This window comes from Polyodon spathula, chromosome 1 (assembly GCF_017654505.1).
Source record: "Polyodon spathula isolate WHYD16114869_AA chromosome 1, ASM1765450v1, whole genome shotgun sequence".
In the NCBI taxonomy this organism is placed as follows: domain Eukaryota; kingdom Metazoa; phylum Chordata; class Actinopteri; order Acipenseriformes; family Polyodontidae; genus Polyodon; species Polyodon spathula.
Window position 1 is genome coordinate 23,013,385 of NC_054534.1, and position 18,533 is coordinate 23,031,917.

At 36.8% G+C, this 18,533-nt stretch overlaps 1 protein-coding gene across 2 annotated transcripts in view; it reads right to left on the reverse strand.

The window, feature by feature from the left end:
• LOC121315724 (tyrosine-protein kinase SYK-like) overlaps positions 1 to 16,785 on the reverse strand; it is a 42,162-nt gene extending 25,377 nt beyond the window's left edge. For both annotated transcript variants that reach the window (XM_041250083.1, XM_041250073.1), the window contains exon 1: positions 16,502 to 16,785. The gene's annotated coding sequence lies outside the window, so the exon portion shown is untranslated. The remainder of the gene's footprint in view (positions 1 to 16,501) is intronic.
• Between the last annotated feature and the right edge of the window lie 1,748 nt (positions 16,786 to 18,533).

Sequence of the window (18,533 nt, forward strand, 5' to 3'; positions counted from 1 at the left end):
CTCAGTGAGGTGACTGTCCCTGACAATTTTACCTCTCCAGGCCCTCAGAGTGACAGGCCAATGCGACATAAACTGTGGGATCCCTAGTGAAGACCTGCAACATGCATTCCCCTGACTCTATGACTTACACTGACGCACGCTATGTTTCTTTACCAGATGTGCCACTCATGCATCTTAAGAAATCCCAATGAACTGCTGGTATCTAGCATTAATTTGTTTCAGTTGGGAAACACCAATGTGGAAAACAAGACTTTGCTGTTTTTCTGATGTAATACATGAATGTCATGCCACAATAAATTGGCCTATTGGTGTGGCATGTTGTAAATGTCAGCCCAGCAGGACATAGCCTATAAATGAGACAGCCAGGGCACTGTGGAACACCCCTCGAGACAGAACCTGCTGCAAGGTGGAGAGGGGGTAGGTGAAACAAAACAAGATGATATCAGGCATAGGGGGAATGACAGGGAAGAAGAAATATATCTTTTGAAATGTCAATATACTCTTTTTTTTATACCTGTCAGCCAACAAACTACATGAAATAAATATTAAATTGACTCTGGGAATCCAAGTGCTTCAAAAACTCTCTGTACAAATATTCATGGCTGTGGTCTATAGTCTTTAAAGGCTAAAAGTGAGCAACATTAAAAATAATTTTGTTTTTATAAATATTAAGAATCAGATTATACTTACAGTGCATTAAACAGTCCTTTTTATTTTTCATTGTGAAATACATTTTGTGAAAGTTTAAAAGCCCTCCTTAAGAATCATGATCCATTAAATAAGTTGGAATGAGCTTTGTGAAATGCACGTGGGCATTTTATACAATTATACAGGATCTAAATTAATGTTGTAAGAAATACATGGGTTGATATGAAATTAGATAATGTAAATATTTTACCATGTGGGTTTATAATGGTCATAGGTATAGCAAAAGTAACGTGACCATGGAAAAAATAGACTGCAGTTAGATTAACATCTATCAGTAGTTTGACTTTCTTTCCAGAACTAAATGAAAAACTACTTCCACATTTGCTAAATAAATAATTAACAAACTAAATCGAAAAAAAAGTTTATAGAATTTTTTTTTTCGTTATGATTAACCCCCCTTCCCTCTACATGTGGCTTATGCTATTTTCTCTTTCACGTTAAAAACTTGCATGCAGGATAAGAGGGAAAGTCTGTGCGCTAGTGAGCAACTAAACAGCTAGATCAGCTCACAGTGGTGATGTTAAAGCCACTTGCCAAAAGCCACAACATACAATATGCGACACTCATCCTGCTCATTTACAGAGCCTTAAGAGATCAAATGACTAAACATCTACAACCTAAATAGTACTCTGCAGGTAAAACAGCTCAAATAGATCAAACCCCAAATAGACTTATTTGCTTTTATATTCCTTTTACAAGGAATATATCCTGTTTATCGCTGATATGATTCAGAACAGTTTTTTTTTTGTTGTTATTTTATAACTGTACAAGTTAAAACATAAAATGCATTTAAATAAATAAATATCTGAGAACAACTGTTTACAAACACATAACCTGAAAATATGGTCTAGGCTAAAATGAATAATATAATGTAATGTAATGTACATGTCTCTTACTGGGTTTCTTTTCATTTTAATGAACCCAAACCATTTACATTTAGACAGACACTCATGTCTAACGATTCATGTTCATACTGTAGTTATTATACTGAAACATAGCAAGACTGATTCTCAAAATGTAAAATATATTACATATATGTTACCATAAAATATAGCTGAACTGTAACATTCTCTCAGTCATCAATTGTACAAGGAATAAATGCATATTACTTGTGAAGTAAAAAGTCGGATTTATGGAAATTGTAACTCCAGTTTCCTTCATAAGAAATAACATTTACCCTAGTTATATCTCTTCCCTATTTTGGTGAGCCCAAAATCTCAGATTTTTTTTGAATTTTTATTTGATGCTCTGTAAGAGAAATTGTAAACTGGAAAGCACTTCTCGCAGCCTCTCAGAATGCACTTGCCATGTTAGTTTTAGATCTAATCTACCCTGTTGTTTTTATTTTATTTATTTATTTATTTTTTACTGGAGCCTTAATTCCTCAGGATTCCATATAACCCCCCCAAAAAACATCTTCTGTATGTTAAAAACATCTTCAAGATGCATAGCAACATTTTATCAAATAATTGTATTGTTAGAAGATCCATTAACAATAAGTATTTGCAATGCTGATCAAGTGGCAAAAACCTTTTCTTTTGATTTAACAAGATTAATGTATTGATTAGGCAGGTAACTACGAGCTCACTATAAATATACAGTACATTGAAGCATTTCTATATTTATGAGAAAAAGAGATACAAGGTCACTATGCAGCACTTTATAAAAAGTGGTTTGTTACCAGTGTCTGTATTTAACTTAAGCGATACTTTTAGCAATGCTTATGTATACAATACTTAAAATGCTTATACTTGAGAATAGGGGTTACTTTCTGACTTAACCAGCACTGAAGTTATAGCAATTATGTAACAACTGTGTTCAATGTACCATTAAAAAGTACATGTTGCTGACAGAGAATATGGTTCACATCAGTGCCAGTACATGACAACAGTAGAATCTCAGTAAAAGGCCGCTGTTTTTTTGTGTTTTGAAGAATGGGACTGTAGATCATACTGGACTGTATGGCATCCAATTGTTCCAGTACTTGCATCAGCTTGTACTTGCACTGAACTGCTCATACCTTGCCGTATTCTACTACTGCTCTTAATTATAATTACTTCCTGTATCTTGTATTGACTTTACTCTTATAGGTTTCTGTATCTGTACATCCACTTATGGTGCACACTACATGCTCTTTACTCATATAAGCAAATATTCAGACTATAAGTTAACTGCTCTTACTCAAATTCACTCTTAAATGTAATTATTTACTGTATTCTTTATTTTGCTCTTATTTGAATGTGATCTTATTTTCTACTGATTTTACTGCACCTTGTAACTGCTCTTATCTGTAATGTGATATTCTGTAATGTGATATTTTATAATGTGATACTTTATACTGTGATATTTTGTAGCAATTGCATGCCACCCTGGATAAGTGGGTCTACTAAGAAATAAATTGAAATTTCAACACAATATACACATTTTTGTTTGAAACTTTTACAAGAAAGACAAAGCTTTACCTTTTGGGAGGGAACCAAAGTTACAACTTTCCTGAAACCGCACAAGCACCCATGGCAGGAGCAAAGGAACAAACAACAAAAGGAAAGAAAACATGTATTTTGATATTTACGTATCTAGAAGCATATTGAAGTATACTAGCCCTTTATTGATGTCTGTGGATAAGCTCTACGATCGCTAGCCTTTTCATTGTAGAATAATAATGGCCAGTCTCAAGAATGTAAAAAAAAAGTGAATAACTACATAGAAGTAAGGGGGGCAATCAATTCAACTGTTGTATACAACATTGTAACTCAGCATTTTGCATGTTCATGGATTCATTCCTCTAATACGCACCGACACTCATATTGGTAATATGTTACAATGGGGCTGGTTCCATTTTAGAATGTTAAGTTACAGGTGTAACGTCAGAACCTGCTTTCCTTGGTCATACGAGCATGCGCAATAGCTCTCCAGGTCACAATAGCGGTTTAGGAAATCCCCGCCCCACGCTTTTGTCCCGCCCTTTACTTTTTGCATTCCGACATCTGTCAAATCATCGAGATTCAGTTGAAATAGTTTTATAGCCACAACTAATTGTACAGAATTTTTCATTTTTTTAATTGCCCAAATAATTGTATAGGACTTATATTCCGCCTTTGTGCTGTGGTAAGAAAGCCGGGTTTCTAGATATCGAAAAAAAAAAAAAAAAAAAAAACAAAAAAACAAAAAAAAAAAAAACAACGTTTTGAACGGATAAAACAAAATAATTATTCCCCAAATAAAATGATTAAAAATAATAATACTAATAATAATAAAATGATTTTCACACAGCTCCAGTTATTGTGTTTAAAACGGCTTACAGAGTAAAATAAATAAAAAAAAAATAAATAAATAAAATAAAATAAAATAAATTATCGCTGGCTCTTGGTCAATGCATGGTTTGACAGAGGAATCACCCAATGGTCGACTCGATCCCGATTGGGTTGTACTCAGCTTGGGGTCCTAATATATACACATTAAATATTCTGATAAGTATTTTCTGTATATTTGATCACTCCAAAAACATATTTTTTTCTTTTTCTGTAAATAAACTGTTAAATCACATTTGCTGACTGTCTTGTGATCTCAGATAGTCACGAAACAAGCACATTGCGAATGTATTCATAGCTCTATGAAAAAATAATCTTGTCTGTACCACTTTCCCTGCTATAAATATGTGAAATATCTGTCTTGCTAATATCTGTTGTTACAGCCTTTTCACTGACAACAGACTTCACAGAAAATAACATAGATTCTTCAGGGAACATGTTTACCGTTCCTTATTAAAGATATCCATATTTACATATGCATATGTTAAATGAAAGTCGTCTATAAAACTTTAATGTTATTTTTAATATAATGTTGGTATTAAGTCATGTATTAGAAAACAGACTCTCTTTTTTTACTAGTTAAGTTAACTTTATACTATTAACGAAAATTAACTTTATACTATTTTTACATTTTGAACGATACATTTTTTAAAGGTTTTGTTATTGTGGGAGGTGCATATTTCCATGTAAATTTTGTAACGTCAATAAATGAACCCACATTACAGTATGCGGTGCATTTACTCGACTGCGCATTCTTGTCAATGTCTGCCCCAGAAAAACTTATGCATGCTTTTGTTTCCTCCAGACATGATTATTGCAATGCCTTACTTGCTGGGGTGTCAAAGAATACCGTCCAAAAACTCCAGCATGTCCAAAATTCAGCAGCTAGGGTGTTAATCAGGTGTCGCTCCAGTGAACATATAACCACTGTATTAAAATCTCTACGCTGGTTTTCTCCCCCTTATATCTCTGCCTTACTGTCAAATTACATTCCTGGTCGCTCTCTACGCTGATGCTGGTCGTTTAACTGTTCCCTTAACCAAGCTGTGAATAGTGGGAGATAGGGCTTTCTCGTCCTGTGCACCAAGGCTGTGGAACTCACTCCCGCCCGAGATTCGAATCTCTGAGTCCCTGTCTTTTGAAATCTCGCCTCAAAACACATTTATTTAAATTGCCATTCTTTTAGCTTCTTTGTTGTTTTTTATTTTCTTGATTTTTAATGTTGTTAGTAGTTTGTATCCAATTCTGTATATGTCATGAGTTGATTTTTATTATTATTATTATTATTATTATTATCTATTATTATTATTATTATTATTATGATTATTATGATTAGCTACCGATACAACGTCAGAAAATGCTACCGGGATGCATTTTCTGATTGGGCTGCATTTTCTGATGTTACATTGGTGGTGACTCCGATTCTTTACAGGACAGCAGTGACAATAAATATCATTTTTGATTTCATATGCCTCTTTCGTTTTACATAAAAGTTCATTTAGTCCATGTAAACCTATTCCATTCGAGAAACAAGACTGTCCGATCACATAAACACTGCTGATACACTTAAGGTAACACCTCTGCATCCTGTTGTTATCATAAATCGATACAATGTAAAGAAATGAACTAGGGAATTGAACTACTTAGAGAAACCATAGACATAATGTTATGTAAGAACAAATATACGGATGTACATTTTTGTTCTACTTGCAACTGTGACCACAAAAGATTCAAAAAGAGAGTAGGGCAGTTAAGTCAAAAGTTAGAGTTACCACGGTAACCAAAGCCACCCAAAGAAATGTTGCCAACCCCCCCCCCCCCCCCCCCCCCCCCCCCCCCCCCCCCCCCCCCCCCAAAAAAAAAAACACGCTCTAACGGAAAATATAGAAAATGTCATTGTGTGTGAAAAAAAATTCAATAGCTACATACTGTATTCTAAATAGTAAAGTGGCTTTTCATTTTTGTTTCAAAGCAGTTGTAAAGAATGCAACATATGAATAGACTGAAATTCGTTGAATGTTTTTCAAAGAGACAGACCGTCGTAGTGAAACATTGTTTAGATCTACCTATTTAATTTGGGTTCATGTCTAAATAAGCTTTCCAACTATAAAGCATCACATTTTGGAAACGCCACTGGTTGTGTTTAGATCCCTTTGGTTTTATTTCAAACTCATCAATATATATGTTTTTTTTTTTGTTTTTTTTTTTTAAGATGAATAGATTCAATTTGATCACAACTCTTTTTTGTATGTTATCTTAAAACAGGCTTGTACACAATAATATATGTAATCTGTTCTGAACACATATTTATTGTGACTGTATTGGCCCTATTTTAAATCAAATACAAAGGTACATTTTAGGCAAATAAAATAATGTAACTGTAAAACTAGTATCAATTAAGTATTGAGAGCAATCTGCTGGTGGGCATGTTGATGATGTTTTAGGCAAGACAATCAAGAAATTTACAGAATACTTCGGAATTCACCAAACTCAGCAATTTCTTGATATTACAATATCATTGGAAGTGGATCGCTCACAACTGGTTTGTATGTAAACTCATATATGTTTTCTGTTAATTTCACAGACCCCGATTAGCACTAATCTTGGACCAGCTGTTATCTAACCTGCAGTAATGCACAGAAAATGAGGTAGACCAAGCTAGTTAGTCTGTGAACCAAGTCTGAAAGTTTGTTTTGCACAGATGTACACAATTATACAGCTATCTAAGTCCCATTTTAAAATGTCAGTTGAAAAGGTTGTATTTCGGTATTCATTTGCGTGTGCTTATTTACACATGCTGAATTTGAAAATATTGGTAGCAAAAATGTACATTCACAAACCTTGAGTTATGTCCCTATAGTTTTTTTCTCATGCAAATGTATCCGAATAGCAAACTTCCCCACGTGGATATTAATTAACCTAGGACTAGGAATCAAACCTAGGACGTAATTCTAATGCAGTTTGCAATGCAGGGACCCTATAGCTTTCAAGGCACAAAGTGTTCCCTCCCATTTTACAACATTTGCAAGTAGTATGGCTGTAAAGTTACAGTTTTTAAAATATGTTGTAAATAATAATTATGTATTACCCCAGCTGTATCGAAAGCTTTCACCTCATTTGCAAACTATCATAATGAGCTTGCTCAGTTCATTTAGTATATTATAACGTTTTCATGTTTAGGAAGTAGTACCTAGGGAGACGGTGTTGAATTCTCAAAATGTTTGTTTTATTTGAAACTACAGAGAATTCCTTTCAAGGGCCGGAATTCATGCCACCAAAATAATAACGCTACATTTTAGTCTGGAACTTTCACTGTATATTGTCTCCGGTCACAGCTCGCATGCTCGCTCAATCACACCCACAGTTTCTCATTCAAGTTCAGCGAGGGACTGTCTCCAATTCCCACTCATGCAGCCCTTACACTATGTAACACAATTTTTGTTCCTGGGTAGTATGTGTTATTTCCTAATTGCTTGTGCCTCAAAAGTATAGAAAATGGTTGTTATTCCCCACAAACTTTGCTTTTGTGACCAGGACAGTGATATTTCAAAATATCACTATTTCCAATGGGAAAACGGGCAAATGTGTGTCTTTTCGTTCACATAAAGTCAGAAAAAAACAACATATGAATCCAAATGAATATGTATTTATAATAAAGTAATACAAAAATGACTACAAAAGATTTAGAAGTGAGTAGTTTTTCGAGACTGTAAATACAGTATAATTGTAAATCTCGAAAAACTACTCACTTCTAAATCTTTTGTAGTCATTTTTGTATTACTTTAGTATAAATACATGTTAATTTGGATTCATATGTTGTTTTTTTCTGACTTTATTTGAACGAAAAGACACATTTGTACAGTAATGGTGTGACTCGTTCCCCTCAAAATACATGTAACGTAAGACTGACGAGACAAACTGAACAAATTCCTGCAACAAAGCAATTGTCCGGGTTGTTACAAGATATATTTTAATTTGAAAGTAAAAATATATGAAAGCATGACGACCTTTATGTACAAAAATCTTCACTAATATACAACTGAACAAGAACTGTTGAGCATTTATTTTCGTTACACACAGTATTAAATGGCAATGTTTATATCTGATAGTGAAAAAAAAATCAAGATAAAGAAAGAAATGTCTATGTATTCATTTATTAATGTATTTATGTTTTACTTTACCAAATATATAGACTATCCTTCAGCATAGCTGATTCTCAGAAAAATGAATGTTCCCTTTTGTCCAGTGGGGGCCACAAATAGCATTACTCTCATCAACCAGTATCGAGAGGAAACCATACTTCCTTGTGCCAATATGCACCACAATGTGCCTTACACTGACAGGAAACCAACATTTTTCACATCAAGATCAGAATCTCTCAGAATGAGGAGATGACTCGAAAAAAAAAAAAAAAATCTCCAGAAAAAAATGGTGTAGCACTGATAGTAGCACAACAAGCCTGCACACTGAAGATTATAGTTTCAAATTCCAGGTATGCTAGATCTTTTTATATTTATATTATATGAAAAAAAAAAATTAGGCAAATGTGCAATTTTAAAACCGAAATAAATAATTTCATATAAATGATGATATAGAAGTCAAATTTTTTTGTGCGTGCGATGTGTGCGACTAGTCCATTTTAAAATATCAATAAATCATTTAATATAAATGATAGTGACATCAAAATAAATGCGTTCCCTAGTATATTTCCATGTTGACAAAACAATTGTCATTAAACTCGGCTGTCCTGTAATATACATTTTTTACCTTTGGCGACTTATTTCTCTTACTGTATGACAGGTATTCTTCCATATTTCACCTAAGAGTGTTGGGAACTACAAATTAAAAGTGAAATGGTGCTTTTGGTTGATTTACTTTTGCTGCGCCAATACCCTGAAAACACATACACTATCCTTGCTGTATAGAGAGTCTATGGCCCTTCTCGCTGATAACTTGGGGCAAGGAGCTACCGTTCCTCTCAATTGTGCCATATGTGGGATGACATCTGTAAACAACCGGATAAGAGGTACCGGAATTTTGACAGAATATAATTGTTTAATGTCTTATAATTGATTTATTATTTTTATATGTCTGTTCTGTCTGGTCTCACAAAAATGTGCTTTAAGTGGCCCCCATTTAGACTGTATGAACAACCCTATTGTGTGATGTCACAGCAACTTATTACCTTCCAGTTGGTTATAAACAAATCTGTATGCTTGAAAAAAGAACTCAGAATGCAGCTGAATAATTTCCTGGAAAATGTTGCTACATGATCACAACATACAGTACAAATATGTTCCCTTTAACTGAAAGCTTGTTTTGTAAGGGAAGTATGTTTTTAGACCGAAGTGCAGTAAGAAAGTTATTAAATGTTGTTGCCTGGTAACCTGTCTGATGCCTCATCACAGAAGCTGGAAGTAATATCCTAACCTACGGTATGTATCTATTACTTTCTCCCATTGGAAAAATACAAAAAATAAAATAAGTACACTGTAAGGTAAATGCAACTATGTGAAAGAGGTCATATGTTCAGCAGAACATGAGCACTTACTCTCATATATAAATATCACAATAAGCAATGAGCCTCCAAAATAAGTTCATTAAATGCTACAAATTACTTTGATGGCCACTGATCTAGGGTGACATCCCTTCGCATACAAATGCCATGTTTTTTATTCCCAGACAATGGAAGTAAAAAATATAAATAGAGACATCAACCCACTGATCTCAGCTGCACAAACCAAATGTGTCAGCTCAGCTCTTCTTTGAGATTCACAGCAGGGAAACATCAACCAGTTGCAGGCCCTCCCTACTTATGTGACAAAAACAGAAGCAGGCAACTCACAGTGACTGAAAATCATGGGGTTTCCATGTGAAATGGCAATGCACTTGCACATTTCGGAGAATTACTCGAGTAACTTAGGTTTATGGTCGATAAAAACGGCTAAAGAGAGGGATAGGATGAATCTCATTTACTTGTATAAATGATGAAACACACGGGTAAATCCATGTCCAGTTTTGCATGGAAACCCGCATTTCACATGTAAATGTTAATGAGCGTGTTTATTCTTAACTGTAAATATTACAAGGGAGCAGGTCAGTTGTTACTGTCAATTCCAAGATGGCAGAAAGTAGTGGCTGATGGGTGATTTTATGGTTAGCAGTGGTGTAGTTCACCTTAATGATAATGCGGGCAGCTTTGGTGTCTGTCTCGAGCTGGGTGAATTACTTGGGCATTGAGCCATTCCTGCAAGGGGCCCATATGGAGGAGACCGAGAGGGAGGACAGAGGAGGCTGCAGCCAGCAGACCTAGCAACCTTTGGCACAGCATCACCTGCACTGACTGTCTGAGATAAGGGACAGACAGGTTTGCAATGTGCTTACCATGTCTTCCGACAGGGAAGTGAGCATGGAGCGGGAATCCAGCCGGATTCCTAGGAAAACCATCACTTGTGCCGGCTGCAGGGAGCTCTTCTCCAGGTTGAGTGTGAGCCCCAGTTGGGTAAGATGTTCCGTCACTAGAGCCATGTGAGACACGGCTTGCTCCCGCAACTGGCCACAGATGAGCCAGTTATCCAAGTAATTGGGGACCCTGAGCCCCTGCAGACATAAGGGTGCCAGAACTGCGTCCATGCACTTGGAGAAAGTCCTGGAAGCAAGAGACAGACTGAATGGCAGAACATAGAACTCAGACACGCTGTCCTGAATGGCAAAGTGGAGGTACTTTCTGTGGCCAGGACATATCTGGATGTGAAAGTACGCGTCCCGGAGGGCCACGGTCGCAATCTAGTTGCCAGCATGACGGATTGGAGAATGTGACAGGTAGTTAACTTTTTGAACTTCCTCTCCTTCAGGAATGTTCAGGCCTCTGAGATCCAAAATGGGACGGAGCCTGCCTTCCCACTTTGGTACCAGAAAAACCTTGAGTAAAAACCCTCCTGTTGACATGGGGGTTCTACAAGGGTTGTTGCACGCTTTGTGAGTAAAGCATTCAATTCTTGTGTGAGAACAGAAGCCTGTGTGGGGTCGGACACCAAAGTGTTCACGAGCCCCTGGAAGGGAGGTGGTCCGGCTCGAAACTGGAGTGAGTAGCCGGAGTTGACGGTTGCAAGCAGTGTCGGTGGTGCATTGCCTCCATGCCAGAAGGTGGTGCTGGCTGAACGGGTGCAGGGCCTGAGGCCGGAGCCCGTCATGGTTGCTGCTGCTTTTGCTGAGCCAGCTGGACTGTGTCTGGCTGGCACTGCCTCTGTTGAGGGAGCTGCTTGGGACTCTGCCAGGTATTGCCCGCCGCTGCCGAGGGTCGGTTGCCACTGGGACAGTGCACACAATGGTCTGTGGAGCTGCTTTGACGACTCCAGCTACAGCATGTCTTCCATGGCTGGCCCGAAAGTGTAGCTGGAGGAGATGGGCACATTGAGCAGGGATGCTTTGTACATGTCCGGGACCCTGGCCTGGGATAGCCAAAGCTGGTGTCGCACAACTACAAGGGCTCCCAGGTTACGTCCAATAGCTTGGCCACTGTGCCTAGCTATACGGAGCAGCTGGTCAGTCACCAGCCTCAGATCATTAATAATATGAGGAGAAGGCTGGGCAGGCAGGTCCTGCAGCAGCTGTGATTGGTACACAGTTAGGAGACCAGCAGTGTTTGCTAGTCTTACTGCCAGTGCCCCCGTGCTTTATGACCTTTTTAAGTGTGTCTCAGTGACACTACACTGTTTATTTGGGCAGGAGAAGTCACGGGACAGCATTGAAATAGAGGGCATACAATGCTTCCACCCATCTGGAGCAAATGGGCGCTGATGCTGGGCTGCCCTACGAAGTCTGCAACTCTTCCACAAAATCCGGGAGGACCGGGAGGGGCTTACAGCTCTGTGTAGTCGACTCCGAGGTTTCAAAAACCGATTGGCAGACCTGGGTATCCTCAGTCCAAGGGATGTGGACCTGGGCAGCAGCTCTGCTCACAAGGCCAGGGGACCACTAGGAGCCATATTTGTATCAGACAGGGAGCCCTCTAAACAGAAGGGGTCCTCCGTTCCCCCTTCAAATTTGCCTTCCTCCATGGAGGTGGCCAGGGACACCACATCGTCCTGCTCCTCCTCAATCAGCTGAGACTGTGGGAGAGCAGGGACCAGTGCTGGAGCTGAGGTGGTCTCCAGTACCCCAAAAGCCAGAGTGGTGCAGGGAGAGTTGTCAAATTGACAAGATGCTCCAACAACAACTTCTGATTTGCAACCATGGTTGCTAGCTGCATCATTTGTGCCTGTAAGGCTGACACATCTGCATTGGACGAGTGCTTGAGCTTCTTCACTTTCAGAGAGCGAGACACAGACCGAGCACTGTGGTTTGCAGATGGCTTAAGTGAAGGGCTCCTTGAGAGTCTCAGGAAAGGCCGCGGAGAGCCAGAGGAGGTGGAACTACCTTTAGCACAGTCTGCCATCTTAGCTCTGGACTCTTTTGAAACCTGGCACACACAGCACAAAAGGTGGGATCTGCCAGCACTCGCCGGGCATGATCAGCACCCAGACATTGGACGCACAAATTATGGTCATCCTCTGGGGAGAGGCTGGCCCCACATCTCACACAATAGTGGAACGACATTGTACGGATGGATATATGCACCTATACCGAGCACAGGGTAAGACACTGGTGCTATGCACGGGAATGCTAAGTACCAAGGTGTACCGGGCACTGGGACACTGAGGAAGTGCACCGGGTTAATCCAATGAATGTACAGGGCACCGAGCACGGGGCACCGAGGGTGCTATGTACAGTAGTACAATGCACCAGGTAATGTACGGGGCATGGCATAAGCCAAAAACAAACACAACTCAGTTTGGCACAATGTGTGAATGTGGACCAGAAACTGAGACGCAAAATAATTCGTGGAGGACAAAATCCAAAATGGGACGAGGCTGGAAACAGCAGCCCTCACTTCTCGGCCGCCAAAAAACACACAGCTGCGTGATTCAGACTAAAAAGAACTGCTGTCGCATCCAAAGGAAGGGGCAAGCCGGCTTCCAAGGAGGAATAGCAAGGTACTTTTTAAAAAATTTTTTACCAAAAGAGAAGAGAAAGAGATTCTCATGAAAACAGAGCAAGTGAATACACGTCTGCTCAGGTTGGAGTGAGGAATCAAATGGTGAAGGCGAAGGTTGCTGTATGACGTAGTGTCTTGTTCCAGAATGCAACACACGTGGTGCACCGGGCCTATCAAGCAGCTTTTTAAATATGTGCTCAGGTCATGTGACACAAGGGTCATTTCCCAACTCATAATGGTTGACATTTTTGAGATTGAAAGGGAAGCCTGGTTTACTCGAGTAAAATAAACTGAGCGAAATGAAAACCGAAAAAAGCATTTTACACAAGACATTTTTCTAGTGTAAATGTCTCGAGTTAAAAAAAAAAAAAAAAACTTGCATGGAAACCCCGTGAATGACATTAATATAGTTTAGCTTTTGCAAAAAATATAAAGGAAGAAGATTGTGTACAAAATGTTTTTTTTTTTTTTTGCTTTAGGGTTAGAGTTATGGTCACTCTTACTCGTCAACAAAACATCAACAAAATAATTTTTTTTTAACCAATTCTTAACCAATTTATTTGATTTGATTTTTTTCAACATCATCTTGAACTGGTTTTAAAAGATTTGCACTGTCATCTAGGATTCTCGGCCTGTACTTTTGTATGCAGTATTTTACTATCCACCCTGTCGTGTTTTCTAACTTACATAAACTGACGGTCCAAGTAATTTATCTTTTCCGAAGTAGTAGTAATAATAATAATAATAATAATAATAATAATAATAATAATAATAATAATAATACATATCTAGTAAGACTGCAGTTTTCCATGGAAGACATTCTGGTGACAAGATAAAAACGTATTGGTTTTTCAACAGAACCCTGATATGGATTTAGAGGAAGCATTTTTTTAAAAAAACACACACACACACACACACACACACAACAACAGCACCTGCAGCAGAAGGTCATGTTTGAAGCATCAGATTCAGTTATTAAGCAGGCCAGCTGTGATCCCTCAAGTTGAACAGAGAAAAACATTTTTTTTTATGATTGGAATGATATCATTATGACAGTATGAAACCTGATGACGTTTTTTTGTTTTTAAAGAAAACAGGAGAACTAAACAAGTGAGAAGTAATAAAATAACTGAACAATAACTGTTCAATTCTGCAATATGCACTATACTACGAATGAAAAAAGAAAGTAAGCATAATAATACAGTTTGTGGAACTGTTAATAATTGTAGACATGTGGTATGACTGCAACATTGTTTCAAATCTCCAGTTTTCAATTTTTTTTTACATTTTTTTTAATAAGTTTAACTTTGAGGTGCATATATTTTAAATAAATAAGTTGTAAAAAAATAGTATAATTTTGTTGCTGTTGAAATTGCTTGTAGTTTTTCAAGGGTTTTCTTTAACTGTATTATATGAAAACTAAACCTTTTGTAATTAATAATGTTTGTTAAGATTTAATAAAGTACAATGTGCAGCCCAGGAGCTAAATGCTTGCACATCTGCCCCCATTTATTTATTTTTTGGTTCAACTAAAAAGGTAAATATTCTAATTTGAAAATTAATTTATAAAGGAGCTAACAATATATGTTTTAAAACAACAACAACAACAACAATAATAATAATAATAATAATAGTAATAATAATAATAATAATAATAATAATAATAATAATAATAATAATAATAATAATAATAATAATAATTTTATAGAATATGATGATGTAATAATTTATCAATGTAATATTTTAACTGACAGCTATTCCACTTCATTTATGTTTTTTAATGTCTTCATATGGTTTCACAAATGTCAACATCTGGCACATCTGAACCACTTAACTAAATAAGAACTAAGTGATCTAACAGATCTGGCAGAAAATTAAAATACAGACAGAAATACACTAAAGTGACTCGAACGTGCAGTTTATTCATTTATAGTCACGCTGGCCCTATGTTAATAGTCTTAATAGTGGTGGTTATTTATATCCTTTGAACTAACATACAATATCCTATTTTTTATATTGAACTCACATGCAATAAGCATTAATTTGTATTTGCATTTGCATATTTTTGTTGTTTATATTATGTATTTATAATGGTTGCTTATTTTCATAAAACAATCATACAAATGTTACATGGCTTCTGCAGTGAAAGCTCTGCACACACCATGAATTATGTAATATGCATTTAATATATCAAGTCAAAAATAATACATTTTAATTCGGATAAATGAATTACAATATATTTACAAAAAGTAAAGCTCTGTAGTTGTATAATATAGCAACACTAACTATCTACACAAATACATCTGTTTAAAAGTGTAATTACAGCTAATAACAAAGTTAATATAGGACATGCAGTACAAAAAAAAATAATAATTAAATACAGACACACACCTTCTGTATATAATATATTATTTTATAAATAATGAACAATAAATTATGTTTTACAGTAGGGAATTCTAGTGGTATGTAGTTTTCCCTTGTGCTTAACATGCCAACGATGACAATGATAAGGATATTGATGCAAATTGTTTAGGGTACTTGAAAGCAATGGAATAAATACTGTATGAATGCAGTTTTGTGCAATAGTTTTCTTGTCATGCACCCAACTGTAATGATTAACACAGGGTTTATTCTCATTTGGATTTTAGTACGTTCCGTGTCATTACAGAGTGCGCTCAGTTCCCCTTTTCTGCACCTCGTATCACAGAGTTTATCATTGCATTTTCAAAGTTACAAACACGTGTGGCTCCACTGCGTAAGATAATTGTTTTAAAATATACTGTACTGCACACATATTCTGGGACTTTTCAAGCAAATAAAAACATTGCAGAAAACTTCCAGGCTGTAAGTGACAGCTTTTACTGTGTATCTAAATACTGTCTTAGTGTTTAATGTCCTACTATAGTTTTATTATACTGCATGAGTAAGTAAAATAGTAAATTAACAGAGTGATAGTGAAAAATGTATTTCCATGTCTGTGTTTTGTGTACTATGCCTCGTTTTAAAAGATTAAATTGAATCTCAGTTTTGGATTGGTTTCTGTGACTTTGGGTTTCCTATGAAAACCTATAATGAAGAAAGATGAAAGAACAGCTGTTGGTTCATCTTGGTAGATTGTATGTGTGTGACTGTTTCCATTCTACTGTTAAATGTTAATATTGTCAGTCTTATCATACAAAGTAAGATTGCTTGACATTTACATTACAGTCTACACCTAACAACAAAATCTGTAGGCTAGCAAAAAATGATATGTAAGTTCACCAATTCTATATAGGAAGAGATATTGTGAGGTTACCCAGTGTATATGATTAATAGTTACCACCAACCCCCAAAATAAATAAATAAATAAATAAAATAAAAGCACCCCTAACTTGCAAACTATGCCCTAGATATTTCTTTTGCAAATCATTTCCAAACAATTCAATATTGTATAAATGCACGTTACCTTTTAAGACTCTCCCAGTCTTCTCTAGTTGCCTCACTATAGCCAGACAGGATGAACCATGTTCAAGCAAGGCAAACTGAACAGGATGTGGGCTGGTTCTTCTTGGATAGCTGAAATTATAACACCATGAGGGTTTGTTAATGTTTGATACTTCAGGTTAAAAATGTTTTGCTCTGTGACGTTTGATCTACAAAATAGTATGTTCTTAATTATATTAAATTCTGTTTTCAGCTGCTCCTAGAGACCTACAATACAGACATAGTGTGGATGAACTGTTCTCTTGCTTCCTCATTTTCAGAACCTACTTCCTTAACTGTTTTTTTCATAAGCTAACTTCCCCTTTTGACCACAGTTTTTATAGAGATAAAATAAAAAACACATTTACATGCAGTGTTCAAAATCATGTTTAATTCTAAATCTTATATATTTAGAAGGAAAGTGCAAAAACAACATTTTCAGAGAGGAATACAATGATTTTAATTGTATGAAACTACCAAGAAACAACTTAGAACAAGATTGCAACTGTTCTTCCCTGCTACAAATGTTTTTTTTCTTGGTACAGTCAACCCTCTTTACACACACACACACACAATGTTTGCAATAGCCTTCATTTGTGCAACACTTGCACGTAACAAACAAACCTCTTACCATACTTTTTTTTTTTTTTTAACATTTACTTTGTTTTATAAAAGTTAAACAAATCGACCTGTTCCATCAAGCTAAGCCATTTGTTTTTGTTCATTAGACTGTCTCCAGTTGTCCTTCGATTAACAATATATGCCTCACTTAATCAAGAAAACATTTGCAATATCTTTCTGACTTGCTTTCTTATTTTCAGATGCATACATGCAGATTTGTTTCTTTTGCTCTGGTGTTAAATATAGGGTCGACTCGTCATTTTGTACTTTCTGTTTTGCTTTGGGAGTGGGAGTGTTGATGACATTGGTATGAACGCTCAGTTAGCAACTAATTAGGAAAGCGAGTTGAAGGTTAACTGCGTAACTTTGTTGTTTTAATTGGCCATGATTATTTCACTGGCGCTACAATGAGGGAAACTACAATGATTATACTGTGTTTACATTTGCTTGGGAAGTTGGCGGGTGGTGGACAATGGGGTGGCAATAAAATGGGTAAAAATAGCACTGTTTTTATATTGGCGACATTTGTTCAGAGAATAGCTGGTGGTATGCAAGGGTGGCATTATAAAGGGGGGAGGTATAACGCGGAACAACTGTAATTTTAAATGCCTTGTACCTAACAAAAATAGGGCCCTAAGAATATCAGTACCTTCTCAGACCAGTTTCTGGGGTGAGTTTTCAGGGTACATTATCAGGGTTAGGCTTGCACAATTAGCTTGTTATGATTCCTTCAGGTTGTCTGTAGAGAATGCATAATAAAGGGGTCAGTGGACATTCAATGGGACACAATGGTGGCCATTCGGAAGGGTCCTCTACAACCTATGTATCAAACTGATGAGTGTGTGGGGCTTCCTTGAGAGTAATAGGGATTGGAAAATTGGCATGCTATGGGTTTATATGTGGTTGTCGTTATTGAGCTCAGTTTGTGAACCTGGGGTAGGCTGCGACTGGGGGAGGGATGATGATAGGGGTGTTTAGACAGGGACCTGCATAGCAGTATGAGGATCTAGCTGTAACCAGGATCGGCAACTAAAAAAAATCTACAAAACAGTTTTTACAATTTATCAAGTTGTCTAGAGTCTCCTTAACCCCAATGCTACAGTCCAACTTGTGTTATAATACATGTTGGATGGGAGTGTAAGTGTCTTTTATAATAGGAGTTTGGGAATCTGCTGCAAGTGAGGGAGGGATTGCAGTCAAAATACCACACAAGCGCCCAGGTTTTATTTACAATGTTTGCACAATTCTGATTGTAGTAACAGATAGTCACCTCTAGGATACCAGCAGTGGTAGTCCTAGTGCAGGGTTGCTTTCTTAACATACATTAAACAGAAAATAGAAAACAAAATGCTGTTGTAAAACAAAGTCTCTCTCTCTCTCTCTCTCTCTCTCTC